Genomic DNA, 15,565 nt, shown 5'->3' with positions numbered 1-15,565 from the left:
TTAAATCTTCATAATTTATATTAATAAAAACACATACCTATAAACTTTTTTGACATTTTAAACATATTTACACTCCCGCTACATATCTATTTATGGTCTAACAGCAGACCATTTCAAACCAAACAAAAAAAACAGCTGAAAGAAAGGGTTGAAGATTTTGAATGGGCGTAGCAAGAGGGGATTGTGGTATGGTTGTTATTTTCATTTTTTTAAAATAATTATATAATACTACCTTTGAGCAAATCTGTAAATCATACCTATTGTAATATTTTAACTTTAGTTTAGCTCCAAGAAGTGTTTCATCTACCACTTCTACCCTGACATTGGAAATATGGAAAAAGAAATTCCTTGTAAGGTATTCTAAGCTAAATTGAATGAGATAACCATTTTGCAGATAATGTTTTTTTTGAGGAAAATGTTGTAAGTATTTATAATTTTAACCTTTATTTTAAATATTAACTTTAGGAACCTTGTGTCACTTATTACATAAATTTGCCAACTTTCTGTTACAACATATCTACAGATTATATTTTCTAGTAAGTATCAAAGAACCACTTCTTATCATTTTAATTTGCACTTTTACATAGCCTCAAGAGGCTTTACTACATTAAAACAAAGAAATATGTTTTTCTTTTTCTCAATCTGAAAAAAAGTAGGAAAAACAAATTCTAAAAACTAAGATGAGAATTTGAATATAAAGATAATATTGGTTTTCACAATAGGGCCTTTCTTCATTATAAAATTAGCTGCCACTGCAATGCTCTTTTAATATTCTTTTATTGATCTTACAAAAATTTATTCCTGCCCCTTTTGAAATTTTTTTTATTTTTGTTACAGTCGTGCCTACCTGACCCGGCTAGACGATTGCAATACATTTGCAAGTCTATGTAAAAGTGTTCATATTCTGGAGGTTAAAATTAAATATCAACCATGATGTAATATTATGGCTTTTTTCTAAGTTAATGTAGTGTCAAAATAAGAAGTCTTTAAATAAAATCAAATATCTAAGAAAACATTTGGGTGTTGTCAGTTTTGTGACATTCCCTCTTAAGGGGCATTTTATTGTAGTTTCATAGTACCTTTTTCCTATTTCTAGCCTCTGTGGAGAGCTATAACCTGCATGGCCAATTGCCTAACCCTAATCATTAACATTTACCAAACCTAAAATAACCCATAAAAAGCTATTGTGAAAATATGACAAAACGCCCCTTAAATTATGAATCACAAAACTGACAATATCCAAACATTCTTAAGTCTTAAATGTAATCAGGCTGAAGCAAACTCTTCCAAAAATGTTGTTGAAAAGATGAAGACTGAACACAAGGACAATTACAGATATTTTTTTATAATAATTTAAACTCTCATAAATTTACAACTCTATTTAGAACAAAGCTAAAATTAAAATTATTAAAATCTCTATTGTATTTTTAAAAGCAAAGGATTTTTAGTTGAATCTTTTGCATTCACTATTTGTTGGCTATTTGAGCCAGGGATTATTTGTAGCAAAATGAAATGTTTAAATAATATTTTTTGATATTACAGGAAAAACTGAATAATCATGACAAAACTTTTATTGATATTCAAGATGAAAATAATGCATTAAAGGTTTTTATTATTTTTACAAATCTCATTTCTTTTATTTTATTTAAATATTTGTATCTAAATATATAGCTTTCCATGATGCATTAAAGGTCTTTATTACTTTTCATATCTTATTTCTTATATTTGCAATAAAATTTTTTTTATCTAAATACATGGCTTTTTAAACATTGCCATAAAAGTTAATTTTTAGTAATTATGTCCACTCAGTATCTGTTGCTAAATTTATATTGTTTCAGCAAGCATATCTTACTCTAAATTGTTTTTTTTCAGGAAAAACTGTATGAGCATGACAAAACTTTTATTGATATGCAAGATGAAAATGTTGCATTAAAGGTCCTTATTATTTTTCATATTTCATTTCTTTTATTTTTATTACATTTTTTGTATTTAAATATATAGCTTTCCAAACTTTGCTTCAGAAGAAAAACAAAAGCTTTTTCACAGTTTTAAAATATTAGCTACTTCTAGTCAAAACTGGATGAAATTGAGAAGAAGTTGGTTGGACTGGAACTTACCAAGCAAAACCAAAATGTTGAATTTGTGGTGAGTTTTTATTTGCTCCATCTTCTTTGTTTTAGTTCTAAATATTCCTAAAGAAAAAAAGTAGCTCTAAATCTGTGTTTTTGAGTACTGTTAAACCAGTCTCTATTAATTAAACATGAAATTCATTTCAGGCTGAATTGGAAACAAAAATATCTGTCATAGAGGTTGCAATTTTATTTTTCAAATTTTTTATCATTTGCTTAATTTTACAAGAATATATTTGACACTATAAAGAACAATTTAATGGGGGGGAGCTTTCAATTAGCTCTTTGAGCAAATCCCCAAGGGGCTAAAGTCAAAACCAATAGTTTATTATAAAGTAATTATTATTTTTTTTTAAAATCAAAGTTAACTTTAATATCTAGTCCAAACAGGATGTTCTTGAAGACAAACTTCTTGCATATGAAATGGCACCAAAAAATATGAGTTTGGATATACAGGTATCTCATTATGTTCTTTTCTCTTAATGACATATTCATTGTTTATGAAGGGGAATAAAAAAAGGATAAAATATTTAAACACAACCCTATCTTTATTCCACCACTAATCTATAGTTTTTTTTAGACCATAATAAGTAAACTAGGAAATTCTCAGATGAACAACAACAATACTCAATTGGTACTAATTTGATTTTCCATTCATTTTATGAACATTAAAAATCATTATATTTATATGTATTTTGTATCGATAGAAATAATTTTGTTTTTAGGCAAAACTGAACATATCTAATGAAATGTTATTGAGTATGGAAAATCCTATGGAGTTAGCAAAATTAGCTCTTGAGGTTATTAAATTTATTGTTCAATTATGTTCTTAAATCTTTGTGCAGATTGAACAAGAGCAGGTTTTTTCTAAGGAAGGATTGTTAGTCCCACCCAAACCCCCTGGTTTGGGGGAAGTTTCAGCCCTTAATTAGTTCAAAACAAATTTAAAAACTAATTTTCGAAAAAAGATGAATTTTAAATGGTTCTTATCCAGGGGTTACATGTTCTTAATAGTAATTACACAACTCAGAATAAAAACTTCAGTGATGTAATCATTATTAAGCCCAGACGTATAAGGTACTTATTAGTTGATCCCTCAAAAAAAAGAAACCCACAAACAAACCTTGAATCTGTAATGACATACTTGGAGTATTTGTTTTAATTTTTAAAAAAAATATAATTTAAATTTTTTTTTTTTTAATCTTTTATAATTAATTTGATCTGCAGTCTGCAACTGTTTCAAAAAAGAACTCAATCATTGCTCTGGAGGTAAATTCATATACTATTAAAATAATTTCTAGAATTAGCAACAAACATTTTTAACTTCACAGGAGATGATAAATGAAGTAGAAAATGTTCAACAGAGTAATGAGGTAACAGACACCAAAAAAATAGTAGAATACATTCCGTCATTGCAGGTCTACTCCACTTTGCCATTGATCTACTACACACTTTGATAAAATATCATAAAAAAATCAAGTTAAAAAAGTTTTTATAATCAAAATTTGAAACACTTATTTGTCAGCTAACTTTGTCAATACTTTTGTGCTAAAATTAGTGAATCACATATTAATATGAATTTAACTATGCCAAAGTAGTATAAATGTGTTGCATGTTATAAAAGTTTGCAAATTTTAAAGAAATTGATGGATAAATTGCAAAAGAACAATGAAGAATATTTAAAGGTATATTTGAAAAACAATAAATTTATTTTATTTGGTATTAAACTTTAATTAATCTCAAAGATCAAAAAAAAAGTTAACTGTTTTTCATTCATTTGTTTTAGAAATTAAAGATTGAACTTAAGCAGCACAATAAAAGTCTGGAAATTATCAGGAAGGTAAAACTTTACATTTTATGTAAATTCAATTGATCTTATTTATTTCCTCACTTCTTTCAACTGTGGTAGAAATAAATTTCCAACCATATTTAATTCAGAACAATCAATGTTATTTATAGCCATTTTCCTAGGCTTTGTTTGCCTTGGATACCTTGCATGGAATGGATTATGATACAGTGACAGGTAAATTTCATTTTGCTTTTAAGTCATTGATTTATTATTCATGAAAAGTGTACGAAGAGACTTTGGAATTAATTTTCATACTTAAAACCTGGATAGAAACCCATTTTCCAACCACCTTTATCTATAAGTTATCTATATTCCAACAAAAAAATATTATAAAAAAATAAACATAATTACAAATATACAAATAAATATTACTATTGATCTAAAGCTTCTACAAAGATGCTATAAGAACTGTATTTGATTCTTAAACACTTTAAAGCACTAAAAGTTGATAGAACACTAGAAAAACCAATGAAGTAAAAAATAATGAAAAAAAGTCCAAGACAACTTTAGGTTTCAGGCATGATCAGGTTATCAGGTTATACAGGGTGTTTAAATAAAAAAAGTTTTGCTTCAATTAACTTTTAATTGACAGAAACTAATAAGCAATGTTTTATTTTCTTTGTAGGCTTAGGGAGTTAAAGTAAATTTTAATGCAGCTACCACTTAAAAAGCTGTTAGGACAGTCTCTCTGCACACTGTAATTGGAAGGGTCAAAAACAAATTCAAATTACTAAAATGTACAGAATGGACATAAGAATGTTAAAAAATGTAACAATATTGCACATTTTTAATGTTACACAATTTCTATAAACTTTATTTTAGACCTTCTAATATTTTTAAAGTAAACAACTTTAAAAAACGATTTTAAAGCATAATTTGTTGAAAACCATGAAATAATTTTTTCTGATATAAACCTCCCAAGGCAATGAAGAGAATAAGGTATTAATAATTAATTATGTCAATGGTAAGTGGGTTAAAATGAGCAATACTTTTGTTAATTTAAAAAAACACACTGTGTTCCAATTCAGGCATTTTCTACAAATATATTGAGGAGAAGCTGAGTTGGTATGATGCCAGAGAGAAGTGCAAGGAGTTTGGTGCTGATCTCTTCAGTATCAACTCACAGCAAGAACAAGATCTTTTAAATAGTAATATTATATATATTGATGATTAAAAATCGCATCCTTCATATAAAATAACAGGATGGTTCTGTGTGTTGCTATTTTATAATGGTAAGTCTGTTAACAGTAAAAAAGCCAATGTCAGACTCAATACCTTGAGTTTCTGTATGGATTACTAACTATTATAGACAATAAACAATGCACAGATTCTCCTAGAAGCCTTACTTTATATCTTTAAAATAACTTTTAAATATATTAAATAGTTGGGTTAATTTAAAGTCAAGTGGTTGAGTTTTTATTTTTTTCAAAAAACAGTTTTATTTGGTTGTGGCTTTCAACCTTTTCATGAAAGATTTCTGAATTCTAGGGGCAAAGCTATATTGAACTTTTTAAAACTCCATTTAGGCATTGTTAAGCCAGGAGAGATTTGGATTGGATTAAATGACAATGCTCATGAAGGTGTTTACAAATGGTCTGATGGAAGCCCAGGTAAGATTATACATAATTATCTAAAGGCAACCTGATATTAAAACAAAGATAACATTCATAAAATCAAAGATTACACATTAGGCTAGACTTGAAAACCTCAACAAATAAAGAATAAAATGAAATTTTGTAGAGGGTTAACATTTCATATTCTAATCCAAAGAAGTTACCCTAAACATTATTTATGTCTGCTGATTTGGGAAATACACTTTCAAGACAGGTTTTCCCTAAAGGTAAATTTGGAAAAATATAAAACAAAATTGAGGGGTAACAAAAGCACTTCTGAATACACTTTTAGATTTACATAAAGTATTTGACACTGATGACATTAACATCTTATTTACTAAACTAAATCACTAACGGGTTAAAAACTACCTGACTAATAGAACATAGTATGTAAAAATAAAAGGTTTTAAATCACATGAAAAAGTTATAACACATGGGGTCTCTCAAGGTTCATTACATGGATCTATTCTTTTTCTGCTTTTTAAATGACTTTCCTCAAGAAACAGACCTTCACTCAAGCCTTTTTGCTGATGATACTATGCTGACTAAAAGCATGCCAATGCACTTATACCTTAAATCAAGTGAAAAAATATTATATTGAAGAGTATTTAAAATTCAATTTTACAGCCACATTTACAGTATTCTGTAATAGCCTGGGGGTAATGCAAAGTTAAAGGATTTAGAATCTATCACACTAAAACAAAAGAAAAAGCAGTAAGATTAGTGTCATAATCTAAATATAATGACCATTGTGATCCACTCTTTTCACAACTTAACATCTTAAAATTGCAAAATATATTTCATGTTATTGTGTTTTGTTTCATTTCAAAAATCCGCAATAATAAACTTCCTGATTCACCCAACGAAATATTTTCACCTCTTCACTTATCTAGGGTTAAACAACTAAGATCTCAGATTCCTAAAATAAAAAGCTTGGAAAGATTTCCTGATGTAAAATTTCCTAAGATAATAAACTTGATGAAAACATAAGAAATTGTACTTAATTTAAATCTACCAAAATTAAAATAAAAAAAAGTTTTTAAATTTGCTATTCAAGTTTTAAATGCACAAAAAGAAAATGTTATCCTTGTAAAAAATAAGTAAGGAATGGTCGAATTGGCACCTGTAAATAAGTTAGACCCAATACTGTATCCTTTTTTTCTTTTAGTAATATCTCATCAGTATCTTTTTCTCTTAATTAATTGTTATTTTACTATTTTTTATCATAAAATAGTCTAAAAGCCTATCAACTAACAACAACTATCTACATATCTAAGTATTAACACATTTAAAAAACAAAACAAAATATGGATTACACATTTGTACGGTCATAGTTTTTAGACTTTGTGATTCCTTACTTTTCTGTTCTAGTTGATAATTACAGTGTGTGTTTTTAATGGGAACTTTTTAGAAGCAATTTATACAGAATTTAATGATTAGTAGCTTATTTTTTTCGTTTTTTAAGACAATTAATAGAACAGCAAATAAATATTTAGGTTTTTTTTTTAAAGTAAAGTAAAATCTAAAATATAAACTAAAATTCAAGGTGTAAACATCTAAAAATGGTTTTAGAGGTTAAGTGCTTTTTTTATATTTTGTATTGTCATATATCAAATTATTGTTTTTTTGAGTTTCAGTTCCCAACTTGCTAAATCATCTTAAATAATGTCTTATGAATTCGAATAGACATAGTGTATTCAAGGAAAACACTTAAGAAAAAAAAAAAAAGTAAGTTTCTACATAAAAACAGACCAAAATAGACCAAAAAAGCCTAAAAATACCAGTTCCAGAGGGATTTCTTACCTATCATAAAAGTTAATTTTTTATTTATTTTTTCATTTAGAATTAGTACCTACAGGACTCGGCTTATGTCCAAGAATCTAGCTTAATATTTATACCATTTTGCTCACTGTTTAAGTTTATATGTCATTATTCCCCCCTCTCTTTTTTATAATATGTATTTACCCATGCTAAAGTTAAATAAAAGTTATGCAAAAAAAGGGTTAAGGATATGCAAAGGGGAGGTGTGAAGTGTTAATTAGTTGCCCCCCCCCCCCCACCCAAAAAGACAAATACACAGATAGATAGACATCCTTTTCCTTAACACTAAATAAATTGTTTCTATTATTACTATTTATTTTAGTAGGATACACTAATTGGAGCTCAGGACAACCAAATCAAGATGGAGACTGTGTTCTTGTAACTCGTGTTTGGTATGATAGGGAATGTCATCAGAAAACATCTGCCATGTGTAAACATTAAAATAATTTTGCATATTATTGCTTTATTTTTGCATATTATGTTGCGTCTTATAATAAAAGCTTGAATAATAAATTATAATTTGTTCATAATGATAGGAAAATAACAATCAATTTTACACATAGACCAAAACACAAAAAAGTAAACAATACAATTTGTATAAAAATTAAATTAAATAATATCAACATAACTTAATAATAAGAACATTTACTCTATATTTAGGGTATATCTTAAAAACCTATCAATTAATTTGCAATAATATATTGTACACCATGATCTATTCTAATGTTCATGCTGCATTTGTTTTGCTTCAAAAAATCGTCTCTGATTAGATGTTGGGCTTGGATTTTACCATAAGCAAAGCAATTTAAACCTTTGCAATTCATGATCATTCCAGTAACAATTAGTTATGACTAATAAGCAAGTCTATAATTCATATTGTGAAAATAATTTTATTTACTTCATTTTAAAATCAAGATTTCTTTTTTAAGTCCAGAGATAAGTTTAGTGGTTTAACATCTGCATAATTATTAATTATGCCTTAAAATGTTAGCATGTCATTGTCCAGCATTAATTTATGAAAGTTTAATATTAATTGTTTAAAATCTAACTTGAATACAGCTCAAGTTACTCACAGAGAATGTTTATAGGTAGGAAGGGGATATTAGACTGTTAATAAAGTTTTAAAATTAAGTTTCTTATTTGTTAGCATAACAACTTTGGGGACTTGAAAAAAATAATTGATTAGTTCATTAATTTGAGTGTCAAAAAAAAAACGTTTCAACCACTGATTATAATCTACAAAGGGGCAATCATCATGGGGGATGTCCATCAATTTATCGGCCGCTATCTTGTGTATAATTGGTACATGTCATATTAAAGACCTTAAAAATATCACCTGCTGATGATAAACATAATTTTCAACTGATACATTGGCGGAAATGGAAGAAAATACACCTTAGAACCATAGTAAACACTAACAGAAAAACTAAGCTGAGGCATAATAAAGAAGGGAGGGGACATTGGACTGTAAATTACACTTATGCCCAAAGTTGTCTTTTTTGTTAGCTCAAAAGTTTTGGGTACTTACATTTTGAAAAAGAATATTCCATAAAAGCAAACAATTATAAAAAATTACTTATAGTCACGAAACCTCTCTGTAAGAGAACTCTTTTTTTTTATTTCATTGGTTAAATAAATGTGTAAGTATAGATGTATAATCCAGACAGCTACCTGATCCAAGTGTACGAGACCCTTTTAGTCTTTCTATTCTTTTGTCGGGACTCTGCTGTGTTTATATTTCCGACGCTATTTGCTGATGTTAAAATGGGGACACTAGTCTCCAAAGTTTTATAATTATGTTTTTTTATTTGTTAGCTAAACAACTTTGGGGACTTTTATTGAAATTTGATTGGTTGGTTCAAAAAAATCAAATCATTAGGGATGTACTTCAATTTATTGGCCATTGTCTTATTCCTTTAGATCCCTGGATTTTACAAAGGTAGTTCACAAAACAATTGTTATAGAGTAATTGAGCTATTAAAAGAAATTGTTTTATGTAGTTTTGTACGCATTATGATAAGACAAAAATTTGGCCACAGGACGTATTTTTGTGTATGATATATACTATACCATAATATCATTACATAGATAGATAGATAGATAAATTCATAGGTAGATAGTTTGATGATTGGATAGATAGATAGTTCCACCGTATTTTTGTGTATTATTTACTAAGTATATTTGCGATAACTTTTATTTAATAAAATCTTCCAATTTTTAACATGTACAAAACAGCCTGCTTAATTGCTTCAAGATCCATGTCAGATCTATATAGGAAATAAATGTCTATAAACGAGCTCAAGTTTTCCAAGGAATATTTGTTTAGAACTCATAGTGCTCCAATAATCCATAATAAACTCTCATTGCCCAGAACGATAAAACCCATTATTTTACTTTATTAAAAATAAATTTCTTTTTTTTAATTTCATGTTGCTATTTACCTTATATCAATGTATTTAATTTCTAATCATAAAAAAGAAAATTTAGATTTATAATATAATAAATTTAAGAAACTCTGTTTAAAAGAATTCGATTGTGGCGACACTTTATGTGTTCAAATATTAAACTAAAATTGTATTCATCATCATTAACCCTTTGGTGATGGTAATGTAAAGAAAAAATATAATTTAAAAAATCTTTTTAAAATCATTTAGATTATTAAATATTTACTTTCTTTTAGATAGTAATGCCTGGTGAGGAAAATAGATTTATTGAGAAATAGATATGCATATAGAAAACTAGCCAATAGGGAGATAATTATATCGAGCCAACTCTAGTATATACTATATCATAATATCATTACATAGATAGATAAACAGATAGATAGTTAGATAGATGGTTGGATGAATAGATAGATAGATAGTTACACCGTATTTTTGTGTATTATATATACTATATCATATTATCATTACATAGATAGATAAACAGATAGATAGTTAGATAGATGGGATGAGTAGATTATAATTCCAATGTATTTTTGTGTATGATATGTACTATATCATAATATCATTACATAAATAGATTGATATATAGATTCATAGGTAGATAGTTTGATGATTGGATAGATAGATAATTGGATGATTGGATAAATAGATAATTGGATGAATGGATAGATAGATAATTGGATGCAAAAATAGATATATTAAAAAAAACTAAAGACAAAAGTTGTAAGGAAGCAAATTATAAGCCAAATTTTGTTAGAGTAGGATATGGATTTTTTTTGTAAAAAAGACCTACAGATAAAAGTTGCTAAATAAAAAGTGTAAGGTGACGGCTGTACTTTTTATAGTCGTAACTTCTATACTTATAAAGTAAACTGCACAAATTTTCAGCCCTCTTGTTCATCTAGAAGATACAAAAAGGAGACATTTTCGCCCCCCCCCCTTCCCAAATCGTGAAATCACCGCGGGCCCGTTCTATTAGGGTTAAACTTTGTCATTTAAACAACCATGAAAGATTGAGAAAATTTTATGTACAAAACAAAAAAAAATAAACAAAAATGGATCTTGTCAACCTTATAGTAACAGAATGTTCGTCTGTCTTCTGTTTGTTTGTCTGTCTGATTGTACCAAAGGATCTTGCTAACCGCTTAACCGATATAATTATCCTTTACAGTGTAGCTCTTAGGTCATGTGGAGGTTTATAGCAATTTTGGCGGAGGTTTATCACCCTCCCAACAAGTGAGAAAACACTGCCTTTCAGATATTTTTGGTAAACAGCTTAAAAAAAAACTGGTAGGGTATTTTTTTTTTGTGAACAGCTGATCCTAACATAGATTGATAAGTGTCCCTGGAGGCCTCTCGGGGTGTAACCATTAGTAAAATATTAAGCATGTAAAGATATTAAGATAGCTGTCAATTTATCCACTTTTTTTGGCAGCCCACTGTTATGATCTTTTGGCACTTATTACCATAAGAGAGAGGGGACAATGGGCTGTTAATTTATAGTCCCCAAAGTTTTATAATAACGTTTTCTTTTTCCTTAGTTTAACCACATCTGGGAAATTTAGTAAATTTTAATTGGTTGATTTATTGAGTTCAGTGTTCAAACGTTGAATATAGATACAGAGGTATTAACCACAGTGATAAAAATTATTTGGCATCTCACACAACTCACAGGACAATGAGGGGTAACTTTGTGTATCATAATTGGAGGATACAATTATTTAAAGTCCATTGTCTTATCCCTTTAGATCCCTGGTATATAGAATATAGATATATAGAGGTATTACCCACAATACATGTCAATTAATAAAAATATTTTGGCATCTCACACAACTTTAGGACAATGAGGGGTAATTTTGTTGATAATAATTGGAGGGTTAAATAATTTAAAGCCCATAGTCCTACCCCTTAAGATCCCTTGAATAGAATATAGATATATAGAGGTATTAACCACAATACATGTCAATTAATAAAAATATTTTGGCATCTCACACAACTAACAGGACAATGAGGGGGTAATGGCGGGAGGAGAATATGATAATACAATATCCTCAGAGATATACAGGGTTAATATTTATACATCCCCAATGATGATACACAAAATTACCCTTTCTGTAGTTTACAAGTAGTGGTAGAAACGTTTGGACACTCAACTAAATGGCCCAAACAAGCAATATTCAATAAATATCCCCAAGGTTGTTAAGCCAATGAATAAGAAAGCGTTATTATACGACTTTGGGGACTAGTGTAATAAATAGCCCAATGTCCCCTCCCTCCCTGTATGCATGGTAAAATTCAAAAATTTAATAAATAAGTTTATTTCTTTATAAATAACAATTTATGATTTATAACATGTTATATTCAAAGAAAATATTGAAATTAATATTTACAACAATATTGATATTAATTTATATATATGTATAAACAAATATTATATAGTTTAAAAAAATAGCAGGAAGGAAAACTTCAATAGAAATACATGTTACTAACATTTTAATGCCTAGAATTACTGTCTTTAAGATGCCAAAATTGTTTAAGAAAGAAACTTAGGTGGGTTCTTAAAAAAGCATTGCCAGATCACAAAATTTTATTTTGTTCAAAATTGTTTTGAAATAAAAAGTAAAATGTTCTAAACTCACAGAAGGGCCATAAACATAAGATTTAATTAATTTTTTTTGTAGATTTTTAAGGATTTTTTACAAAAAATAATTTTAGCGATCTGGATACCATGGCCGGTTTACCGATCCAACTAGATGTTAGAACACTAGTCGGCAAAATAGATTTTATTCAAATGAAAAATCTCTGAAAAAATGACTTTGATATATGTATATTATTTCACTATTTCATATGTATATTTTTGTACTTTAACATCTAGTTTTATGTTTTCAATTTCCTTTATTGTTTATTGCTTTTTTTTCACTTCGACTTAAAGTAGAACAAATAAATATAACAAACAGCCCAATGTCCCATCCCTCCCTGGCAGAAATAACTTCCCAAATTTATAATCATTTTATTTTATATCTTCTTTACTGTATTTTAAATACTAAATAATTTGAAAATTGCTTACTATTTTTTTTAAATTTGTACCTGTGTGGTGAATTATATTTACTATCGTATAAGATATGGTAAGTGGATAAGAGGACAATTTATAGATATATTCATGGCTTTCAAAGGGATAGTTGCATGAAGTGCATTTCATAAAAAACTATTTCAAGTATACCATATACCATCAAACATATATAATTTTGTATTACAAATAAACAACAAACAATTAGACATCACTAAATTAGTCTTCATGTTGTTTTTGTGAAAATAAGCTAGATAAATCAATTGCATATATCACAAGAATACGATTTTCAAGTCATTTTAGGAAAATATATGTGGTTCACAAAATTTAATTTCAAATGCATATCGTGCAACTACCCCTTTAGAAATTGTATAAAAAGAAGTGTTAATGGTTTATTTTTTTTATTTTTAAACATTTTGGGGCTCTGTAAGATAATTGTGAATTTAGAGGACGAGTTTTAAAATCTATGTATACTATATTTATATAAAAAAAAATGTATAAGTACATGATTTTTAATTAGATTTTAAACAAATTTATAATTATGAAGCAGCTTATAGTGCCTATTAATAAATTTTACCATTGGTCAATATTAATGTATACTGGCCTATCATTGGTCATATGTATTGTTTGACGTCAGTTTTTATTGGGCACTGTAAGCTGCTTCTGTAATTATGAACATTAAAAAAAATATATTAAAAAGTTTCAAAAATTAATAAATAACTATACATATTTAATGTAAACATAAATTTATATGCATATATATTAGGGTGGGTTCATATCGGAATTAGACAAAGAGGGGATGTGCAACAGATAAAACTAACTTAAATAAAATTTCTGACAGAAAAGGAATTAAAAAAAATTGAGATTTAGAATGCGACCACTTAAAATGTATTTAATTAATAAAAAATATGCAAAGACGACATTCAAATGCTTTCCACTTATTATCTCATTTGCTATTAGTGCTAGAGGGCTAAATATTTTTGTGCATTTCCCCAGTTTAATAATGAATTTCCGACTACAAGTCAGTCAAAGTCATATTTCGCTTCCTTACCCTTTATTTACCAACCTTTTACCAACAACCATACATACAATTGTAGAGCTATTTGCAAATAAGATTAAAAAATTTATTGAATCATAACTATGGCTTCATGGTGCTCCCAGGCAAGGCCTTGAGTAGTAGAATCAGTAACTTTTGTCCGTTTCAAAATATCTCGTTCCTTGCCTTAGAAATCACTAAAACAACATATTTTTTTAAGGTTTATTGAGAATTGTCCAATTTGTAGAGGTTTTTGGAGGTTTTCTCAGGCTAGGAACGAGATTTTTTGAAACGGTCAAAAGTTCCTGATTCTACTCCTCAATGACTTTCCTGGGAGCACCCTGAAGCCATATTTCTGATTCGATAAATTTTTGACACCCTTTTACAAATAGCTATACAATTGAATACCTGGTCGTCAGCGGTTTTAAAGGGAGTGTGAACGTAAAAAATTCTCATCTGATTATCAAATCTTAACATTTTTTAAGCACATTTCACTACACTGATCAACCAAAAACGTCCTATTAACAAAAATATCTAGGAATAATGCCTTGATTTTATGGTATTTTGGGAGGGAAAAAGGAAAAAACAGGGAAAATCTGAACGTTTTTGTTTCTTATAATGTTTGTAGGGATATTTAACTTGTCATATATAGTTGAAACAATTTACTTACTGTTAAGGATTTATTTTATGCTATAAAATTGCCAATTAGTTTTTTTATAACGTAGTAATTAGGTAATAAAGACCTATTTTAAATTTGTATTATTGACAAAAAATACCTCACTGTCTACAAAGGGTTGAATCTCATAGGTTATTTAAAAACATAATATCCTTTTTTTATTGTGTTGGACAATAAATAACCCACTTTGGAGAATTAGTTTACACTTTTATCAGACTGTTTATAAAGAAATATTGCGTCTTTATTATTTACAAATTTGTAATTAAAGGTGGGCGAGAGATGGGCCATCTAAAGTTAATTAGATACTAATAAAAAAAACCTGATTCTAGCTTTGTTATTGTATTTGGTTTTCAATAAAAAATATTGCTTATTTTATCAATTTCTAAGTAACTATACATTGGTTTAAAGCAAGGATTATGTTAAAAGTCAGCTTAACCGTTAGAAAAAATCAAGAACTATGTGAAAAAGTTTAATTTTAGCTATAATGGGAGAAAAAAGCAATTTAATGCACATTTTATATAATACGGAAAATTTCTTCCTTTCCCTGTACCTTATAAAAATCGTCGGAAAAAGCCGTTTTTTAAGCAAACAAAAGCGCGTTTTGCTCTATCTGTGAGATATTATGAATGAGATAATGTTAAGATTTGATATTAAGATGAGAAAAATTTACGTTCACAGTCCCTTTAAGACTTAGGATAAATTTTAAATCATCCAGAGGTGTATTATACTCCTAAAAATCATTTGCAGATCCCCGCTTGGGTCTCAGAAGAAAATGTCCAAAATCGACCCACCCTATGTGTATTTCTAAAAACCGGATGGACAATGGAAAATTAATTAGTCATCCCACAAGTTGAAGTACTTTGAAAATGTTGGAGAAAAGATTAATTCACCTTCCATTAATCTATCCCTGTAATACTAAACTAACGGCAA

The 15,565-nt window shown here is 28.1% G+C and overlaps 1 long non-coding RNA gene across 1 annotated transcript; it reads left to right on the top strand.

Annotated features, from left to right (window-relative positions):
* Nucleotides 1-275: 275 nt before the first annotated feature.
* LOC145312912 (uncharacterized) lies at nt 276-896 on the top strand. Its single transcript, XR_013877176.1, has 3 exons — nt 276-355; nt 466-536; nt 838-896. It is a non-coding gene; the product is annotated as an uncharacterized LOC145312912 (long non-coding RNA).
* The last annotated feature ends 14,669 nt before the right edge of the window (nt 897-15,565 follow it).

This window comes from Acartia tonsa, chromosome 3 (genome assembly GCF_053477335.1).
Source record: "Acartia tonsa isolate MP-2025a chromosome 3, ASM5347733v1, whole genome shotgun sequence".
NCBI lineage: Eukaryota > Metazoa > Arthropoda > Copepoda > Calanoida > Acartiidae > Acartia > Acartia tonsa.
This window is presented reverse-complemented; position numbering and strand designations above follow the sequence as displayed.